This window comes from Barbus barbus (genome assembly GCF_936440315.1).
Source record: "Barbus barbus genome assembly, chromosome: 14".
NCBI lineage: Eukaryota > Metazoa > Chordata > Actinopteri > Cypriniformes > Cyprinidae > Barbus > Barbus barbus.
This window is the reverse complement of record NC_136742.1, coordinates 8,359,261-8,376,531: the sequence shown is the minus strand read 5'-3', so window position 1 is coordinate 8,376,531 and position 17,271 is coordinate 8,359,261.

The window sequence follows — 17,271 nt, the reverse complement described above, 5'->3', positions numbered from 1 at the left end:
TAAAGATGTGTAATGCAATTGAAATCTGCAAACGCAAATAGAACAAGTGCAATAAAACAAACACGTTGAGTATTTCGGTTGTTTACTTTCCCCTTTCTGAAACAACACATTATGAATAGACCAAAATTGAACAGTCCATGAAAAAACAATGTTTTGCCTGTAGTGTCTTGCCTTACTTATTTTATTTATTGATTTTTTTCATATTTTTTATATTTCAAAGGAATGTTTTTGGCTTAATAGATTAGTTCACCTGAAAATGAAAATTCTGTCCTCATTTACTCACGCATAAAGACCCCACAGTGACAGAAAATTCTCAGGTTTAATCAAAAACATCTTCATATTTTTTTTTTAAGATTAACCAAACTCTGAAGATACATTTAATTTAGGTATTTAGTCACATATAAACATTTATGATTAGAACAAATATGGTAAACACAGTAAAAACTCAGAGCTCATTTTGAGTGTACTATCCCTATTTGCAAAACTGAATCTTGTTTTGAATTGAAATTTGAATAAATAACAAAAAATATATATATAAATATATAATCTGACATCTGTTTCTCAGTAGATGTGTATTAATAAAGGTACATAACTGGTAGTATTTTATAGTTGTTTCACTTGAAAGGAAAGTGTTTCGATGAGACCGAGTGCCGCAGGGCAGCACTCCATACCGATCATTGCCGGCATGTCATCTTTGACTGTGTCCACTATTTAGAGAAGGATAATACTTCATGCAATGCACTTTAATACTGGTTAACAACTTTCAATGGGATGTTTCAGAATAAAATAACCTCAGATTTGAGGTTAGTTACTGCAGCTGCTGTTTTCAGCAGACATGAATAGAGATGACATAATCACAGATTTGACTTACAACTGAGTTAATTGCTGATTTTTAGGAGGGCTGAGATTGTTGAGGCAGTTGAGGCAGAATCCTCTCTAAATAGGGTTTAGCAAAGTCTATGACTGCCTGAGAGTATATCATCCCTTACTTATTCAGAAAATGTCCTATAACATTCCCTTTTAAAATAAAAGTTACATTGTTAGCTCACAAATATCCAGCTCAGCGCTGCATGAACATACTTCACATGTAGTAACATATTTGTAACAATGTTATTACATTGTAACTGAACACAAACATGCAGTTTGAACAGATATAAGAGTCAATATTTTCATGTATAAACTCTTCCTTGGTTTGACTTGTTTATTTCATATTGAACCATGTTGTCAGCTTTAGTAGAGATATTTGGTTCACTCAAAAATGTCAATTCTGGGGTTTCAAAGCCACTGTTCCCATTCAATTCCATTGTATGGAAAGAGAAGCTCACTTTGTGTTCACAGAAGAAGGAAAGCCACATTAATGGTGCACAAATGATGATAGATTTTTTTTCTTTTTCCATTTTTGGACCTTTGATTCACTTTGAATTTTTATTGGTGGAGTGGAAAGACAGTTTCATGTGGGTTAAAACAAGCCTGTGCTTGTCTGTCCTTTGGCCACAGACTGAAGAGTCCCCTCCATTTCCTGCTCTGTTGCCAAGTGCCCTGCCGGTTTTCAATAGGCTGCGTGTCACGTTCACACGGGAAGACAAGATTCCACCAGGAATGGCCATACGAGAGAGGCCTGTTAGCGGGACAGGGCTGTGAGCAGTCAAATGTCAAGCAGGCAGCAGATGGTAGAGCGTGTTTACTCTTTCTTGAGATGTTTTCAGCATTCTCTTAATTATTGATTTTATTGATTCTCTGGAGTTTTTAAACATGTTGTCGAAAAGATCGGTCTAATATTTATTTATTTTCCAGAAATGTACTTTTTTTGGAAAAAATGTGGTTCAGCAAAGTTTTGCAAGAGCAGAAACCAGTTTCCTCATCTAGCCCAAAAATATATCATTCATTTATGGGTTATTTATCTGGGAAAAAATAAGAAATGTTTACTGAATGAAAAAAAATTAAAATAAATAAATACTGGATGCACAGCTTAACCCTCATTTTGTGAATTTTCTTAATGCTAATTAATTTGATCACATTGGAATAAAACGTACTGACTTTCCTCACACAGGGTATAAAAAATGTAAAGTTTTAATTATAATTTTTGTACTTTTTGAGATTTATATATTTTTTTCTCTACCTTGTTACACTTGTGGCTTTCCTGGTTAAAAATAACTGGCCTACAAAAAATAGCTTATACATGTTATGCTATATTATTACAAAATATCGGATTTAAGGTTTTTATCAACTTGTTTTCTTTCAGTTAGCACAGGTTTCTTATGTATTTATTCAACTGATTGATTGTAGGCCTCAATATTCTGCGCTTATACACCTCAGTTTTTGAGTGAGCATTGAAAACATTATCCACAAAACCACAGCTAATGTGCAGATTTGGTGATAATATAGCAAGCAATTTTTTAAAAGTCATCCATTTCTGACCAGGAATACCAAATCAGGTAAAGGGTTTTCAGCACAGCACAAGGACTATCAATAAATAAGCTATTTATAGGATGATTGTAGGTTATCTCTTTCCTTCTTTCTTTCTTAAATGAACTGTCCAAACAAACTAATTCACATTTTCAGTGCTTTGATTCTTGCTTCTGTTCGCTTGGTTTAAAGCTGTGTGCAATACAGTGTTACATTAAAAACAGCAATAGCTGTTTGTCACACTATGCTGCTCATTGTTGGAAAAAATAGCTTGTTACTGGAAAAGCCACACTATTTAAAAATGAGTCTGTCACACCTGGAAAACATAGTTAAAGTGATAAAAATGTGAACATCTGTCAACACAAACAGCATACAACAATTATATGCATTTCTATTGTCACTATGATGATGTCAAGATGATGTTTTCTTTGGGTTTAGGATTTTTCTGCTTGATGATTCTGAAGCTAGAATAATAATACCAAGATTAAATGATTTGTGTGATATATGAAGAGATGTTTTGAAACTGGTTGTTATCAGATGAATGTACCCATAAGCCTATAACATTGACCTCAAAAGAGCAGTTAGAAATGTCTTCAGTGCCCGACACTTATTAGACTCCTGTTGCTTCTTCAAGGATATTTATCTGTGTTCCATCAGACAGTACAGATATTGTCATCTTCAGATACTGTGAGACTAGAGACCTTTCGCCAACATTTCTGGAGTGACCCGTCCTGCTGTTATTGCAGCATTATAGGCTCTAGGGATGAAAACCACAAAGATTTATACATTTATACATTTATAAAATAACTAAAGCTGTAACTCTTGTGGCACTGGGCTTTGTTAGAGGCCTCAATGTTTCGCTCAGATGTGAGCTGCAAAGTCTCTCCATCTTAATGTGACAACTTCATTACATTGCTCGCATGGGTGGAATCCCAGGAGTGCTGGCTTAGTTTTTTTTCTGGCTATTGAGACACTACAATTCATTGCCTAGTATAAATACACTAGATCAGCTCATGGGGAACATTGGCTATATTGTAAAGAAGCCAATTTTTGTTGTACATATAGCCATTTAAATGACAACACTTACTACAAACAGAGTCCATATGTACTTTGAAACTCTATCTTTCTTAGATCTCATAGGAAAACGGCAAACAATTTTAGGTTTTAAGGTGGATTCTTAAAGTTGTGTGCTAGCAAACTATAGCAATAATACTGTCTCTCTACTGTATATGCTAAGCTTTAATCATGTATTTGACATTTGATGTCATGTTGATGTCAAAAACACTGTTTTCATCACTTACTTTGACCAATACGTAGGCTGAGGTCCACTTTTATGTCCTGTTTCTCTCATGTTTTGGGACAAAGATCAGAGCAGAACCTTCAATCACAGAGGACGCGAGTGACTCAGATTATTGTAATTCATCTTATTGCTCTTATGATGACTTTTTTTTAATATAACAACAGTTCAAGGCAGTCTATCCTTTATAAAATATAGCTTTTTTATTTGGAAAAAAAACCAACATATTGAGATGCTTGTTTTCTCTCTCATAAGCAAAAAGTTTTCATCAAGAGAGTTGAAAAAGATGGCTTTGCATTGAGAATTGGTATGCGCTTTGCTGGGTAGTTGCTTAGCTACAAAAGTCAGAGATTGTCACAATGCTATAATATTTTTGACAGAGTGCCAAAAGTGTCAACGTTTTTGTCAACTAGTGGACTTAATTAAAGTTTAACTGTACAGCACATTAAAAACTAGCATGTTTTAGATTTCTAATCCTGTATTGTACAATTTGTAAGTATAGAAAGAAACTCACATAGGCTGTAAAACATTTAATTTCCAAATTATTTTGTCTACATGAATAAAATAACTTACAAAATGTAACAAAATAAATCTAGTTTGAGCGATGAATGGAGTTCAGGCAGACCACGGCGTGACTGCAGCATCAGCTGACGCTCAGCTGATTGTAACTCCTCCCACTACAATTAATAAGATATATAAGATCATCCGTTCTCACACTTGCCATCGTCTGTAGCACAGACATGCGCTTAGTCAGCCTTGAGTTCTGTTACCCTCCTCCATCCCCAACTCCTCCTCATGCAGATCCATGATCACTTAACTGCTCGCCCACAGAGATATATCACCGATCCTGCTCATGTTGCTCAATAGTTCCATTTTAGCCACAGTACGGTGTTACTGTACTTTGTGTATATTACTGTGCATATTAAAATATCTGCCAATTGCTTAGGCTTCAGGGGAGGTTTGCTCAGTGAGGTTTGCCTGTGGATAGCTCAGAACTGAACCCTTCAGAGCGAAGCCTGCCGCCAAACACAAAGTTCAGGACCTCTAAAATATTCTGACATCGAACAGAGTGGTCCTGACTGAAGTAAAATATTGTGTCAGGGATGTAAAGTATTCTAATTGTATTGTATTTCCTTACTATACTAAAGGTACTAATTCACCCCCCCCCCACTTCCTTTGGGTCATCTTAGATGTAGATGAATTTGTTTCTTCATCAGAGCAGATTTGGAGAAATGTAGCATTATATCACTTGCTCACCGATGGATCCTCTGCAGTGAATGGGTGCCGTCAGAATGAGAGTCCAAACAGCTGATAAAAACATCACAGTAATCCACAAGTAATCCACACCACTCCACTCCATCAATTGATGTCTTGTGATGTAAAAAGCTGTGTGTTTGTATTAAATCCATAAACCATTGTTTCTGGTCAAAATACCAGTCCATAATACATAATAACGCTTCCTCTAATGAAAAAGTCAATTCCTGTTGTCCTCCCATATAATAATAATTGGACATTTTTTGCTTGTAAACTGTGCTGATATGTGCATATTTCTCTTCTGATTCAGACAAGATTACTTTTTCACTGGAGGAATCAATATTATAGATACAGGGCTTGTATTTTAGCTGGAAGCAAAGTCTTAATAATGGATTTGTTTATTACAAATATTCAACTTTTAACAATTGATGTTACGTATTAATTGATGGACTGGAATGGTGTGGAATACTTGGATTATTGTGATGGTTTTATCAGCTGTTTGGACTCTCATTCTGATGGCACCCATTCACTGCAGAGGATCCATTTCCAGAAGAAATTTTTCAATAAGTCACCACAACAGATGTCATTATATCAGCAGCCAAAACAGAGCTTTTGTTCTGAAGCAATGCATTTTATGATGGGCGAAATTGGCTCGAGTTTCTGAGCAGTGGTGTGGAAATGGAAGTAACTGCTCTTGTTCTTGATATTAAACTGGCTCACAGGGTTCGGGGTTTGTCTTTGGACTGGGTCATCATGTCCCAACCCCATTTTCCCTCTCTCCCATCCACCTCTATTGTCCTGTAAATAAAAGTTAAAAACGGTGAGTGTACAAAGTCATTGAGAAATATAGGACATTGGTAAATCTTGGAAATCTGGGTTGCTCTGCAAAGTTTGTGCAAATCTTCTATAGTATGTCTCTTGACTCCATCTGAAGCTTATTTCTGAATCTACTTTTATACTTACTGTATCAGTCAAAAAGTTTGGAATCATTAAGATTTTTTAAAGTCTCTTATGTAAAAAACAGCACTACAGTGAAATATGTGACCCTGGACCACAAAACCAGTCATAAGGGTCGATTTTGAAAATCTGAATAAATATTCTTTCCATTGATGTATGGTTTGTTAGGATCGGACAATATTTGGGCTGAGATACAACTATTTGAAAATCTGGACTCTGAGGGTGCAAAAAAATCTAAATATTGAGAAAATTGCCTTTAAAGTTGTTTAAATTAAGTCCTTAGCAATGCATATTACTAATCAAAAATTAAGCTTTGATATATTTACAGTAGGAAATTTACTAAATATCTTCATGGAACATAATCTTGACTTAATATCCTAATGATTTTTGAAAAATGGATCATTTTGACCCTTACAATGTATTTTTGGCTTTTGCTACAACTATACCCCAGCGACTTAAGACTGCTTTTGTGGTCCAGGGTCACATATTATTACAATTTAGATAAATGTTTTCTATTTTAATATATTTTTAAAATGTAATTTTCAGCATCAATGCTCCAGTCTTCAGTGTCACATGAACCTTATTTTAATATGATTTGCTGCTCAAGAAATAATTATTGGCATTATCAATGTTGAATACAGTTGCGCTGCTAAATAATTTTGTGGAAAATGTGATACAATTCAAATGTTTGGGGTAGGATTAAAAAAAAGTTATTTGTCACAATTAACATAAAAAAAAATATATTAAATGACAAAACACTGTTTTAAACATTGATAATACAAAGAAATGTTTCTTGAGCAGCAAATCAGTATATTAGAATGATTTCTGAAGGATCATGTAAAACTGAAGACTGGAGTAATGATGCTGAAAATACAACTTTGCATCACAGGAATACATTTTTAAATATATTAAAATTGTTTAAATTGTAATAATATTTCACAGCATTGCTGTTTTCCTGTAATTTTATTTAAATAAAAAATGTAACATAAGGGACGTAAAAAATAATAAATAAAAATTAAATACAATTAAATAAAAAATAATTTCTCAATACTTTTTACACTCCTATGTTTGCCACATATTAACAGCTATCTTTTGTGTGATATATCCAGTTACACAAAGCTTTTATCCACAGAAATGCTTTACAGGTGTTATAACCTCAACCTGAATGTGCTGGAGCCTGATTCCAAAGTGTGGGATCCGGGAATAGACCCAGCTGGTGTGTGTGTGTGGACAGGCATGATAACGTCTTCAGTTCTCCCCAGCAGCTGGCCTGAGAGAAAGCAGGACCACTGAGAGACACTGAGTAGACACACATATCTTCCTCGTGCAGCCACAGGGCATATAAAGCTGTGGTGTGCTGACACACGTCAGTCCTGCACTTCTGTTCGAGTGTGAGTGTCCTTAGAGATGACTTCCTTAACCTTTCATAGTGCTGTGTTATGATCTCAGAACACTTTTACCTTAGTGCATGATTTGTAAACTAATACATTTTGATGTTAGCATCACATAAACAGCTCCATATATATAACGTCTGACATAGTAAACTTGCTCGTAAGCTCACCCGGTACACATTGCATTTGAGATGCAGATCACTCTGGGATGAGTCCTGTGCAACACAATTTGTGATAAAAAAGCTCAAAGACTTGTACAAAGAAGCTAAAATGACATAGTTGCTTCAGCAAATCTGTTATTATCTCACATTTGCTTTTGTTAACACTATTCGTTGGGTTTAGGGTACCGTTTACTACTGTTTTAAGCATGCTACCCTTTGGAGCGCATGGTTTCACATTCATATCTTACAACCAAGCATTTTTTATTTTATTTTATGTTATTTTATTTTAATTCTGTGTAAAAAAATTGCATCACGCCTTGTTTTGTTTCATTTTTTATTTTATTTTAATTCTGTGTAAAAAAAGTGCATCATTCCTTGTTTTGTTTCAGATTACTGAGAAACATGAGAGAATACCCAAGTTACTAGCTCATTCCAACACCTCTCTGTTCTGTAATGAGAAACACTCTGGTATAGTTGTTAGAGTCCTACTGTAAATCAAAGCTACAATACCACTGACATACAGTACCAGATCCTGTGTGTTGCTTAGCAACCGGTTACAGCTCTTAGAGGAAGGATCCCCATGTCCAAAAAAAGACACGGTGAGAGCGGTTCCTTGATCTCCCTCTGTGGGTGTTTACATGCAGCATGTATTATACATGCTGATCAAGGCTTCTCTCTCCATCCCCACACACCGAACGCTTTCGCTCCATTCTGGCCCTTGTGTGGGAGGGCAGTTCAAGGCCCCTGGTGGGACTGATGTTGCATCACTGAAACAGCTATTAGTAAAGATAAATGGGTGCATCTTCAAGAATCCCCTGATCTGACGACCCACATCTGAGGGAGCTTTAAATATTTTAAAGATCATTTATTGTCGAAAACACGGGCAGTTAAGAAATGTTGGTAACACTTTAGAATAGGGAACACTTATTCACTATTAACTATGACTTTTCCCTCAATAAATTCCTAATTTGCTACTTATTAATAGTTAGTAAGGTAGTTGTTAAGTTTAGGTATTGGGTAGGATTAGGGATGTAGAATAAGGCATTAATATGTGCTTAATTACTACTAATACATGGCTAATATTATAGTAATATGCATGCTAATAAGCAAGAGACCCTAAAATAAAATGTTACCAAAATGTTTTATTCAAGCAAAGAAAAATGTTTTGCTTTTTAATATCAATAGGAAGGAACTCTTCAAAACATTGACTTTATTAATTCAAAAACAGGGACCGCTGGAGACACGGAAAGACAAACTCAGAATGACGATTAGACCGGACACAGAGGCAGGGAAGCACAGGACTAATAAACACTGGGGAAAACTAGATAATTAATAAAACATGGCTGGAGACACATAAACTAATGATGAGAACTAAACGAGAACAGGAAACTGACCAAATAAGGGCACGAGAGGAGGGGAGACACAGGAAGACAGGACTGACAAGTATATAGTATTAGAGACTTTTACTACAGATTTTATTATTATTATTATTATTTTGAATGTTATTAATCACTTGAACTATTTAACACATCTGTACATCACTACTGCTATTGTTTTAATGTCCAATTGTGTTATTCGATACGATCTGATGCTGTTATTAAAGATCTGATTTTAATTGATTATTTTATCTTATTTTAACTGTCTTGACACAGCCGACGCATTATAATATTTCCAATCAACAAACAAACCCTTATCAATATAGTAAAAATCTAAAAATAAATGATTGAACAATTTTATCTGCATGCTTTGAACAATATTTAGCACTTATACATTACTTGAGAGTTAAATTAATTTTAATAATATATGTTAATCATTGTTTATTTATGTGGACATTTATTAACATTTATTTATATAAAATAAATGAAATTATTTTCTAAATTGGCTATGTTTGGTGAAGGATTGAAATTTCTTGAAAAGTAAAAATTTGTAATAAAACCTTTTTAACACTTTAGATTTATATTTCGAATAAATGCTGCTCTTTTGAACTTTCTGTTCATCAAAGAATCTTGAAAAAAGTATCACCAAAATATTAAGCAGCACAACGGCTATCAATCTGTATAATAAGAAGAAATGTTCCTTGAGCAGCAAATCAGCATTTCAGAGTGAATTCTGAAGGATCATGTGACACTGAATACTGGAGTAATGATGCTAAACATTCAGCTTTGCCATCACAAGAATAAGTAATATTAAAATAGAAAAGAGAGATTTTAAATATAGTCATAATATTACCATTTTACTCTATTTCTGATCAAATAAAATGCTCCATTGGTAATAATAATAAGAAACTACTTTCAATAACAAGTTCACTCTTAATCACTTTAGTTCTGATGTGTATGCTGCATGCCAAATTACTTTTGAACCCCTCAGTTTACATTATCGGGAACAACATTGTCTGCTGAGACTTTGACACAGCTAGTAAAGATAGTTAGTGTTAGAGATGGTGATTTCACCAAAGAATTAATACACTCCTTAGCATAACTGTTTTGTGGTTTTTGATGGCAACAGAATGCTTCTCTGAAACTCTCTAAGCTTGCTGAATTGTACCTCAGCAAACATTCAGCTCCTGTGGCTCTATGATTAAAAGCTTCTCTAATTAGATCAAACTGATAGCACCCTGGCGTCATTCCAAAGCACAGCCCCTTGAGAAATCTCTTGTACAGTCGTACACAAGCCAAGTGTTGGTGGTAATGCTTGAATGTGAGCACATGCTGCGATTCTGCTTGGCTCAATTCTGTTAGGCTGTTATATCAACCCGAGTATGATGAGCCCGATCAATTAAAAATGGGTCGTGTCTCATTGTTGATGCTTGATGCTGTGCTGCTCCTGGGGTGTTTCGCTAATCGAGATAAATCGCTATCTGAGTCGCTTCGATCGATATGTGCTTCACAACACACCCATTGACTATCCACAGTCACGGCCGGCTCCATGCTGTGCACGTCTTTGGCTCACCGGATTTCACATTTGCTGGATGAGAGGAAATTAACAGTGTGATGTTCTTGATGTATTGCCGATTACTCGCATTCATGCACACATGCCCTTGCAAAGGTTTCAGACCCTTGTCAAATTCTTTTTTTTTTTTTAATTGCTTGTGAACACTTTAATGTAATTTTGTTCAAAGGATCAATGATAAGAACATGCCGACAATTGTCACACCCATGGACTTTGTGTTTTCATTTCTCGTGTTCACTTGACCTAGTTTCTGTCTCCCCTTGATTGTGCCATTATGTTCAGGTGTGTCTTGTCAATTATCTTCATTTGCCAGTGTATTTAGTTTTAGTCTGCTCAGTGTGTTTTTTCTTTGGCGTCGTTTACACTGCAGGTCTTGATGCCCAATTCTGATTTATTGCCTATATCTTATTTTTTTGGCTGTCCATTTACACGTTCTTTCACTTGTGACCCATATCAGATTCATGTGTTTACACTTGCCATACCATTTGAAACATTGCGCATGTGTTGTTGTCATTTACCGCCTCACACATGCTTCCTCCTGAGAATAATGTGTGACCTGTGCTAACAAAACGAGTCACAATGAGCAAATTTTTTAAATTTAAATTAAAATGTATATTTTGTTTTCACATTTGTTGGAATCGGACAAAAATGACTGAGCTACACCTGTTTGAAGTTGATAGAGTCAGCAAAGGTGATTATGGAAAGATTACAGTTTTCCTCCAGTTCTTTTCTTATTAATAATTAGGCCTGCTATGTTAATAATCACCATAGCTATTTCTTATTTTATCTTAGCTATTATAAATGAGAACAGATGTAAAAAAATAAATAAAAATAGAACAAATAGCCTGGAAAGAAACAAATAATGCATTACCTTTCTCATTTTACATTGAAACAAAAGCATTCATGTATGAAAAACAAATAATCAAATGTAAAAATCACTTCAGTGTGTTAATTACAAATAAATTGATTATTGAAACTACAAATGCAGTTCAGTGAAGTACAGGTACCTTTTGTGGATAATTAAAGACTATTTGACTTAATCTTCTTCGTGCATATTTGTTATACACCATAGCGTGACAACAATAAATAAAAAAATCAATAAAAATAAATACATCTTAAAGGGTCCTCGGATTCAAAACTCACTTTTACATGTTGTTTGAACACTATAATGATACAATTTTTTAATCTTTATAAGTAATATCCCCTTTTCAAATCAGGCCATTCGCAGCTTCTTGTCAGTGTGACATCACACCAACCAAGGCCGCTCCCATGATAGTTTATTGACACGGCCGTCTTACCTTAGACCCGCCCTAAATGAGCTGAGTGGGCTTTAAACAGTCTGACCGCCATTGTGTCGACTCCGGTGAAGGGGAAGGCGAGAATGGCCACGTTCACACAGCAGCAGAATACGGTTGTCAGTCCTATATTTGAGTCCTTAATACGGTTACGTTCACACACAGTATGGTTAATTATGGGTTCTGTAAACAAACTCACACCCTCAATTTTCAGGACTCACAACCGCATTCTCGGAACACACGCACTGTGTGAACTGAACAGGAATGGACAACTAGTTGTCGGTCACATCACACAGCACGAGAGAGAGCCGCTCTACCGCACAAATGAGTGTGTTTTCATGTGTGGTTTCAGTCACTTACAGTAATGGAGAAATAAGCTGCATGCTATCGGAAAGATTTAGATCCAGTCAGTTTTACACCGGTGCCGCTCAAATATGCTTCGCTCTCTACCCAAATTTAAAAGCTGCTGTCAGTTATTGAAGATTTGACGGAACTCGCGGCTCGATTGGACTCTTGTCATGTCAGAAGTGATAAAACTTTCAATATTATGGACGTCGCCATCTTTGATTTTACTTTGTTCACTGTCGCTATGGTTAATGGTAAGGAACACGGGCTTGACTCCCGTTGCATGTTCATACAGACAATATTCCAAACGCAACTGTAAGCTGCTGTGTGAACGGGACATTTCGAGACTCACACCTGTAAGTAAATGCGGTTGTCAATTCCAAAAACTGATGGTGTGAGCGTAGCCAATGTCTACTAAGCGATTGAGGTGTTCTGTTGTTGGATGTAATAATGAACATAGCAGTCGTCATTTACTCCCGACATCTGAGCCACTGAAGATTAACGTTACTATCATTTTTGAAGGAAATGCGCCCGGCGGGCGATCTACATAAATGCATCTATGTTCGCGTGAATCATCCAGCTTCACCTACAGCAGAAGTGAGTATAAGGATTTTTAAGCATCTTTGCAAACTGCCTTTCTTAATAATGTGCTAGCTAGCAACTTTTGCGGCTAAGTGCAGCTAAAGTAAACATTACGGCTCGTCATCCCACAGAAGAGAGGGGCGGGGTGAGCAGAGCTCATTAGCATTTAAAGGCAAATGCAACAAATGCAACCCTACCACTGATACATTTTAACCAAAGTATGTTATAGACTTCTCATTAAGACCCTAAAGAATCATCTCAGCTTATGGAAAATGGGCATCCGATGACCCTTTTAAGAAATCCAGGTTTTTGGACATGTACTCTTCGTATTTTTTTTTTTTTAAACAATTTTCTAAAAAACTTTAAAAGTACACATACACATGTGCTTGAAAAGGTTTCAGGCCCTTGTCTAATAAATTTTATTCCTTTACAAACAATTTAATGCAATTCTGTTTAAAAGGTCAATGCCATGAAAATGCCCATATACTAAAGAAACAAGGATTTAAAAAAAAGCATATACAGTTTAAAACACAAGTTCTTAATTTACTATTCATATTAGTTTCATATCATGAAACATGAAATTAGAATTTTAAAGACCATTTCAAGAATAGTTTAAATTGAATGACTTACAGTGTATGGAAATTTGAAGTGATGTAACCATCAAGTAAGAAGAGTAAATAAGCAAGCAAACAAACAAATAAATAGTTTAATTTAGTTTATAGGGTAAAATATATATTTTTCTAAACATCATGCATTAGTAATTCATAACTATAATTTAAGTTGTGTGGAGTCACACCACACGTGACAGTTTTACAACCTAAACTATCTTTCCAAGTCATAAAAATTAAACATTATCTGATATTTAGGAGACTTACCAACATCAGTATAACTTCCTGTTTAATATTTTTTGTTTTTCTGCATATTGGTTGCACCACATGACTGATTTGGAGGGAACATGTTTTTAATTTCTAAAAGAAATAATGATGAAAGATTATGCTAAACTACGAAAGGTTTTCTTTTAAGATTTTTTTCTTCACTATAATAGTTTATCAAGTCTTTGCAAGTTGTATCACACTGACATTATTTACTCCATGATGAAAGAGGTATATTTAAGTCATTGCACTTTAGATAAATAAATAAAGTTGTTGTAATGCCAGCTTTAGGTCTTTTGGGATTGCTATGTACCAGCTTTGCATGTTGTTCAGTCGCAATATGGTTGAGTGGTGCGTCTTTAATCCATTCTCAAAAGCTCCTCTCTGTAACTCCTTTAAACTGATCACTGCCTTCTCTCTTATGTTCCCACTGGGAGTTTTGAGTGAAAGCCTTTCCTAGGCACTATCTGTGTACCTTGATGTGACTTCCAGTTCCTGATAACTGAACAAATCACTCCCAATGGGACATCTCAGCACTTGGATGCTGTTGTGTACTCTTTCCTTAATTTATGCATTTATAGTTAATTTCCAACTATTTTATGCCTCATTTTCACCGTTGTCCTTCACGTTCACAGCCCGAATAATGATCCCTCAGCTGTGGGGTTTTTAAACTGAAAATGTGATAGTTATTTTAATGACTCACAGGTACAGGCCATTTGCAACATAATTGTGTTCACATTACTTTGCGCTCCTACAGCACAGCCATGGAATATCTAAACAAATATTTTGTTTTATAACAGTTATTATGTTATGACCATCTACTATTTAAAGCTAAATAATAATTGTTAAGTCCAGTTACTGTCAGGGAACTGTTGTGTGTGTGTCATGTGTTCCTGCCCCTTGTGTCCATATTTGGTTTGTTTCCTGTCATGTCATTAGTAGTTCATTCTGTTCAGCTGTGTTTGTCTCGTTAGCTATGATTTACCGGTGTATATTAGTCCTGTCTGTTTAGTTAGATTTTGGTCTGGTCGACTCGTTAACCCCGGTGTGTGATGTCCGTGTCTGCCTTGCCTTGTCCTGCCATGTCCTGATGTCTTAAGTAAAGTCTGTTCTTTGAGTTTATATCCTCGTCTGCGTGTTCCTGGTTCCTCCCTCGTGTGTGCACCGTGACAGAAGACCAGACCAAACAGTAAGCGGCGCCCCTTCACCTCGTTTTGTTTTCCGTTTTGAAAAGTCTTTTTGTTTGGTCTTGTTTTGTCTGTTACTCGCGGCATGGAAGTCGCCACTCGACATCCCGCCTTAGCCCACTGCAAGTCGGCGTGGGAGTTCGGCAGGATTACCGCGAGTGCCGCGAGTCCGCTGGCCGTGAGCCCTAAAAGTCTGCCGATCGCGGGAGAAGTTCGCCGTTGTCCGCGGTTCATCCTACCCGCCGATCGTGGGAGATATCCGCCGTCCGCGGCTCCCAACCTCGCCGCTCACACCGAGCCCGCCGTTCGCGGGAGTTCACGCCGCCGTCCGCGGCACACCGAGCCCGCCGTTCGCGGGAGTTCACGCCGCCGTCCGTGGGGAAAGCCAACCCGCCGTCGGTGGCTCCCCCTATTCACGCCGCTACCCGCGGCTCACCGACCCCGCCGTTCGCGGGGGATCACGTCGCCGTCCGTGGGGAAAGCCCACCCACCGTCGGCGGCTCCCCTGTTCACGCCGCCGTCCGCGGCTCCCCTGTGCACGCCGCCGGTCCGCCTCTGACTCAATGCCCGCCGGTCCGCCGCTGACTCAATGCCCGCCGGTCCGCCGCTGACTCAAGCCCACCGGATTGCCGCTGACTCAAGCCCACCGGATTGCCGCTGACTCAAGCCTGCCGGTCGCCGATACCCTCTCCGTGGATCAAGTCCACATGTCACGGCCAGGAGAGCCGTGTTTGTGTTCGTTGTGCCCACAGGAACATTTTAAACTTACCTTGTCGTGTCATGTCTTGTCCATGGAGACTCGTCTGGGGCAGGCGGCTCCTTGAGTTGTGGCCATGGAGGCCAGTCGCAGCCGCTTGCCCCCCCTGTCGCAGAAGTGGAGGAGGTCGCTGAGGGACCCTGTGAGGGCCCCTGACTCCTCGTCATGCCCAGAGGAAGACTCAGCTTCCTAGCCAGCCCAGGAGGGCTTCTGGTTCCTGTGGGATGTCCTGTCGTGTTTGTCTGACCCTGGAGGGTTTCCTGTCGTCTCATGTACTGTTTTGTCTGTCTAGCCCCGGAGGGCTCCTGATACCCCCTGGATTCCCCATGGAAATTTTGGGGGGGGGTAGTAGAGCTCTGGGTGGAGTGGGTGGGCCGAAGAAGGATGCCATGGCCACAGTTACCACCTGCCATGGCCTCCTGAGCTCCCTGCTCCGCCATGGGTCCTGTCTGTCTGTTCCGCTCTGGAGGTCCCCGTCCTGTGGTCCGTGTCTGTCCTGAGAGGCCTCCAGAGCGCCCACCCCCCCCTCCCTGATGGAACTGTTAAGGCTCGGGACGAGCCTTTCGGGAGGGGGGAGTTATGTCAGGGAACTGTTGTGTGTGTGTCATGTGTTCCTGCCCCTTGTGTCCATATTTGGTTTGTTTCCTGTCATGTCATTAGTAGTTCATTCTGTTCAGCTGTGTTTGTCTCGTTAGCTATGATTTACCGGTGTATATTAGTCCTGTCTGTTTAGTTAGATTTTGTCTGGTCTACTCGTTAACCCCGGTGTGTGATGTCCTTGTCTGCCTTGCCTTGTCCTGTCCTAATCTTCAGTAAAGACTATTATTTGAGTTTATACCCTCGTCTGCGTGTTCCTGGTTCCTCCCTCGTGTGTGCACCGTGACAGTTACAGTATATGACTTCAGTGTTGAAAAACTAAATATTAGTTAAAGACCCCATGCAATGGCAACACATTCCAGAGAACCTTTTTCTTATTTTAATTATCCAACAGACTTAACTTGAAACTTGAATTTTGTGCTACTTACAGTATAGCACATTTACATTCTGGAATGCATTTTATTGGACAAAAAATTATGTATTCATTTTTATATCTTCAGTATTCCTGCTCTATTTCAGGAAAGACTGTAGTGTACTTCTCTGCTAAAATATAATTGTGTCAGCTTCTGCTGGCACATAGATTACCTCAACGCAAACATGAAACAAAAGCCACAGATTTCCATTTTTGATTACATGAAAAATGTAATGCCAAAATGACATTTTGTTGAAAATGTACTTACCCTCAGGTCATGAAATGATTTGGAGAAATTTAGCATAGTGAATGGGTGCCGTCAGAATGAGAGTCCAAACAGCTGATAAAAACATCAAGTAATCCACCCAAATCTAGTAAATAATAAATAAATAAATGTCTTGTGAAGTGAAAAGCTGTGAAGTGATTAAGACATTTTAACTTCAAACCATTGCTTTCAGCTAAAATACAAGTCCTCTGTCGTAATAATAATAATAAAATTGTCGCCTTGGAATTATAAGGCTCTATCTGACATTTTTGATCAAATTTATTCTGTGTTTCTGTGTTATTTTTATTCTGTGAAAATTTATTTACATTATGTGAGGTTTCTTTTGTAAGCTGTGTACATTTTGGGCCTTTTTTTCTATCTACAGAAGTCTATGGAATGCAAAAACTTTGAAGCTCAATATCTCAAAACTGCTCAGAATGCAGATAGAAACTTATAATTCCAAGGCGGCGAATTGTCTCTTCTGAATAAGGAGAGAAATGTGCTTAGATCAAGCACTGTTTACAAGGGAATGCATTCCAAAACA